Consider the following 6,204-nt stretch of genomic DNA (forward strand, 5'->3'; position numbering starts at 1 on the left):
GGTCTTGGGTGAGGTTGATTTTTTTCAAGAAAATCATGAATTCATTTTTATGTTTGAACTTAAATATCCTTTAACGTTTTATATGTTTTAATGTATAATAAAGTAATGATTTCCCTGTAATGTAAAGCAACCCTACACAATTTTCATTTTGATTGGATTTTGTTTATCGGCTATTTTGTAATGTAAAAACTTATATACGTACCTACATCTGTGCGTTCTATTACTAATAATTATTAATCTTAGTTTATAAGGTTTTCTTAGTAAGCGAATTTTTGTACATAATGCATAGTTTTTCTTAACCTAACCTAAAAACTTAACACAACTAACTTAATAGCATTTGAGTTTATCGCGTTCATACAGACTGATTCAGGTACTGCTATTTATATGTAAAGATTTTGTTTTTGAGTTTCGCACTTCTGGAATTTCATTAATGTGATGTTTATTTTCTATTCTAAAACCCTGAGACATATAAGCGTGTGCTATTGGATTACCGTAATTATTATTATCAACGTGAAATAGAAACATTATTTTATCTTTATAATTATTATCTACATCCCCTACATATACGGTTGATAACTATACCGATAAGGCACCCTAATGTGTATTGTTTTGGAAAATGGCCACCCCAGCAATTATATGAGTCATCACCTGCCCGATTTAATGGTATTGGAATTCCAAATTTGATTGAATTTCCATCAAACTTACCTATTATCGTACAGTTTGGATAAAATATTTCGTATTAAATCGCTACATATTAGTGGTATTGCTGTTTTGAATTGAGTAAGTGGTGGTATTGAAACATTTGAATTTCGAATAATGTTGATGATGCTTCGTTTTTAAATTTCAGTGTTGGTAAACTTTAAATTTTTTTTGTTGCTCTAAATATTTGTAGATAAACTTTGGTGCTTGATAAAGTTTGCTAACATAATAAGATTCAGACAACGTCAACTTAATGGCTTGTGTACCGCTGAAATATTTAAATATTGAGACAAGCGAATGATAAATGACATAGACATAATGTCCATTGGTGCAGTCGGAGATCGAACCTATGACCTCAGGGACAAGAGTCTGCTGTAGCCACTACACTGCTACTATTAAGCACATATAATAACATATACAGCCTTAAATTTTGTATATAAGGAGGAAACTCAAGAATTACTGCGATAAAGCTGCATTATAACTAAGTAACTAACAAATAAATTTCCTTAACATTAAAATTATAATTGTTCAGCCGTGTGCTAATAGGGGTCGCTAATAGCCGTCCCACAATCGATATAATGACTTAATATCTTCTCTAAGTAACTCTTCAGTAGTTTATTAATTTAAGCAAATTGTACATATAAAGTAAGTAAGTAATTCTAATATACCTAATAACTAACCTTAAAATTTAATATTTAAAATATATTTTTTATTTTTTACTTTTAGGAAAACTCTTAAACTCTTCAATTATTTTAATAACAATAACATCAAAGCCATACAAATAGTCTAAAGCGAGAGCTCATTTTCTTAAAATTCTTACCTTTAAAGATATTACCTGCTTAACAATAGCACTACAAACTTTTGTTACATTCGCTATTGTTTTATTCATAAGTGTTATATTATGAGTTAGTTTTAAGTTCTACAACTTAACACTTCTATTGTAATTTTATATCTAATTGGAGATGTTAAGTGTCTTGAGTGGATAATTTATTGTACACTTGGGAATTTAAAAGTTTTTGGTAACATTATTTGGAATTCTTACACGTGTATTTAAAAATATTAAATACCATTGGAATTATAAGATTAACTAATTATTGGAGAAATATATCAAAATAATTATATCCTTTACATGATTACATCGCGTTTATTGATACTTAATGTAAGAGAAATACATGCATGTCTTGCAGAATGGGATATACATTGTTAATCTTCTTTTGGAATCGAAAAAAATATCTTTTTCTCAGAAATATAATTTACATTACATATTTCCTTATTTAGCTAACTTAAAAATAAAAAAAATAACAATTATACTATTGATGGAATATATAATATATAAAAAAAAAACCTTTACGAAACTTGGAATCGAAATATAAATGAATATAGATTTTAAAAAAGTATACCTACTTCATTCTGATATGTTGTGTGATGATGTGTAAATTATTTTTTATAGTGTAACCTAAATCAGAATGATATTTATTATAATTAAATATATCCCAAATAACATAAGCAATCTCTCAAAGAAGAAAAACTGATTCTGATTAATCGCCTAGGTTTTTTAGGCGCTGCAACCATTCACGCTTCATATGTCACAGTAGAAACGGTTATTTTAAATTACTTTGTCAATAAAAGGCATTCCCAATGCGTGCGTCCACATCAATGGGAAACATGAATCCATATTGTTGAAAGGGCTGCAAAAAATCAAAATACGTGCTATATTAGAAATATTGCACCCCTCGTTATGAAATTATGATAATGCGGCAATATTTTGTTAGTATCAATAGACTGAAGTCTCTATTTGTATGTCACTAAGGTATTATTTCGAGTGAATAAAATTACGGTCCCGCTCGTCCCTCTAAAAGAGATTATTATAAAAATCTTCTATACTTATTGTCAAAAGCGTATTATATTCAAGGACTGTTTGGTTCATATTTTTATTAAAGAAATGAATTATGGTGTGTAATTTTTCTTGTTTATTGGAGCGTTTCTGAATACACACTTAATATATTTTGGTTGACCTATTTTTAATAATATAATTAAGTGTGGCATTTTTATATGAAATATTTTTTAAAGTGGCCATTTGTTCTGCTTGATTTATATAATAATGTATGCTGGGTATAGCTTTTCAATTTATTTATTTATTTTATTAAAGTATTTCTACAGTTACTCATTAAACAATATTCAAACAATTATATTATACACAAAAGCCAAAAACGGAATACACATTGAAACATAAACATAAATAACAGTTTTACCTATTTAAACAAAAAATATAATAAAGCACAAATTCATTCTTAATTATAAATTCTAAGATTTATCGATCATTATAATAAATATATAATATAAAGGAAGAATAACAAAGCCACTATTAATAAAAGATACCAGTTTTTTTAATATTTTTTGAAGCATTTTTTAGTCACATTTAATATATCGATCTAGTAATTTATGCTGTATTCTGTAGGTATACGTATACATAACTGAGTCTCGTAAATATTTGGACTTAGATCGAGAAATTCGGAATAATTTGTTTGCCTTGTAATGTTATATAAATGTTTAATCGTATGAAATTTTAATATATTATAAGCTATTTCTATAATATTAAATAAAATTAATATATTATAATTGAACCAATATACTTTTAATTTAATACAAAAGAGTATTAATTAGTTTTAGACTTAATTACGCTTAAGGCTTTTATTAAACGCTCGATTTCACAAAACTGAATTAAAACACTTCATTTAAGCAATAAATTATCAATTACAAGAAAAATGATACAATATGATTTGAACTGAGACTACTAAACCTGAGGTCATAAATAGAGGCATTTTAATTATTTTTTAAATTTTGTCGTGTTTATTTGAAAAGAAATATGAGGATTTTTATTATTAAATAATCTACCAATAAGCCATAAAAAATAGGCATGCAAACATCATATTAATTATCATAATAATAAATTAAGTTATTTATTTATAATTGATGCCAATATGGTCTAAATACTCTCCCACACTATAATGCCATGCCACCTTGCCTTTAATAGTTACTGTCTAAACACCGCATACTAAATGTTACCTAGAAATAATGGTTAAAATAAATACTATTCCAGTGGACAAAACATTGAGTCTAAATGTACCAAAATCACATCATAGATCATAATAGCGGAAATCCCACACGCACCGACGGACACGCTTAAACTAACATAAATAATCCTGACTGATCTACCAGGGGATCATAAATTGTATAGAGATTGGGCCGTGTCAGAGTGATTATTCTATTTCTACTTTTTGTTACGCGAATAGGAGGCTTCAGATATGACATTAATTAATAAATCATCAATCTAAGAAGATTTTCGGGTTTATATGCGGCTTTTCTTATATAATTTTCGAATAAGCTGACCGACAATGGTTTAATGAAGTCTTTAAGGTGATTTAATGAAGGTTAATGAAGGTTCTTTACTGGGCCCAACTACTTTTAAGCAGATAAGTTTATAATAAGTTTGTTCGAGGATTTGTTTAAAAAATTGAATAAATCTAGTGCCGTATTGCAAAAACCAACTTTGCACAATAGATGGCGTTATTATCATTAAATCATTTTCAAATTGTTTTTATCAATTCCGTGACCAAAGGTAAAGTTATTTGCCAAACGTCGAGTTACATCAATAATAATTAAATTCGCGCTTATGTTGGGCAAAAGTTTTATTTAATATGAACATTTTTGCAATGGCATATTTGCCGAATTTCAACATAATACTCTCTGCGGGTTTTCTATGAATTCCCTTAAATAAACACAGATTAATGTCTGTGTTTAGTAGAACTGTAGGCAGGTCCAGATTTAAAAAGTCACTTACAATTTATAAGTAGTGTGATTCCGTTATTTCTCCGAAAAATTTAAAATAAAAGAACTCTTTTGACTTATATCCAATGACTCATTGGACCTTTTAGAAAAATGATGTGTTTAATATCAGCTATGCATTTATTCGTGATATAATTACTGTTTAATCGACATTTTATACTTAACCTCGCAGAATCGTGCCCTGTGAAATGTCACAAGTATTGACTCTATAAAAATCTTTACAATTGCTAAATTTAGCCATATTTTTTTTTTTTTTTTATAGAACAGGGGGCAAACGGGCAGGAGGCTCACCTGATGTTAAGTGATACCGCCGCCCATGGACACTCTCAATGCCAGAGGGCTCGCGAGTGCGTTGCCGGAACCTACGGTTTCAATTTTTATAAAGTGCATGGCATTGTTCAATCACTCAATGTAATAGACCGAACAAAAATACTAGTATTTTTCAAATAAACGAATTCCGAATACAATGAATCTTCACATAATATTTTTAAACGAATAAATGTAAGTAACAATAGTGTATAGTGATGGGTCTAAGATATATTATAAAATTTAATTCTGGTAAAAATTTATCAGTAATTTTTCCTTTAATAACATTATTTTTGATGTAAATAAATGAAATTTATCTGTCATTAATAAATTAAATACATACATACAATTTGTATTTTATTAGATGATTTTAAATAGAAATGAAATGATCGATGTTACAAATTTTAAACCCGTCAAAGTATATGGCTGAATAGCATTTAAATTTGAATAAATATTTTATGTTTGGCCTATTTATTGTTCTGCCGAATTGCCATTTTATCCTTATCTTTTGCTTGAATTTTAAAATCAAAAGCAGTATAACAATATTAAAACTCGATTTATAACCCATTATAAGTTGGTTAATCTAGATATCTAAAGTAAAACAATAGGCCATGTTAAAATTAATTTAAGCCGTTTAACAAAATGTATATAAAAATATTAATGAATTAAAAATACTTAAACATCGATATTTAAACTAGCAACATCACTACCCAAAATGACAGTGTTGACAATGGACAATAGTATCAGAATTGTAATCTGATGCTCATGATCAATCTTCGCGCCGACAATTGGTGGTTGAATGCAGTACAGATGGCGAGATTATCCTCACTGTTGTACTATAGACTCGTTAAATCTCTTGGAACCTGTCTCGGTTAAGCCTTTTATCTGTCTGGTCTATTACTGCAATAAAATAAAATGTAAAATCTGCTCTAAATTACGTTAACTATGCCTACAAGTAACACAAAATAAAGTCATACGTAAACTGGCGGGAGATTTGACATGTGTCAATGATAATGGACTGAATGTTCATAGAGTGCATTCTTTTAGACTTTATTTCATACCTTGAATAAACTTAAACCGGCATTGAATAGTTTCGCAATTAACGCACTTATATCTCACAATTACAATAAATTAGAGCAGACATTGAAATCGATACAATACATTGACAGGACGACATTGAAAATTAATAATTACACCTGCCGATTAAATAATTGTTTTCCATTCGTTATAGAAGATTTCTATTCTATTTAGGCTTTACTTAATAATACTAAATTTGTTTTCACATTTTCTTTAAATGGCTAATATTGCTTTCTCGATAGTTGGCTTACTTTCTATTTGGAAAAAATCGCTAAT

This window comes from Pieris rapae, chromosome 19 (assembly GCF_905147795.1).
Source record: "Pieris rapae chromosome 19, ilPieRapa1.1, whole genome shotgun sequence".
NCBI lineage: Eukaryota > Metazoa > Arthropoda > Insecta > Lepidoptera > Pieridae > Pieris > Pieris rapae.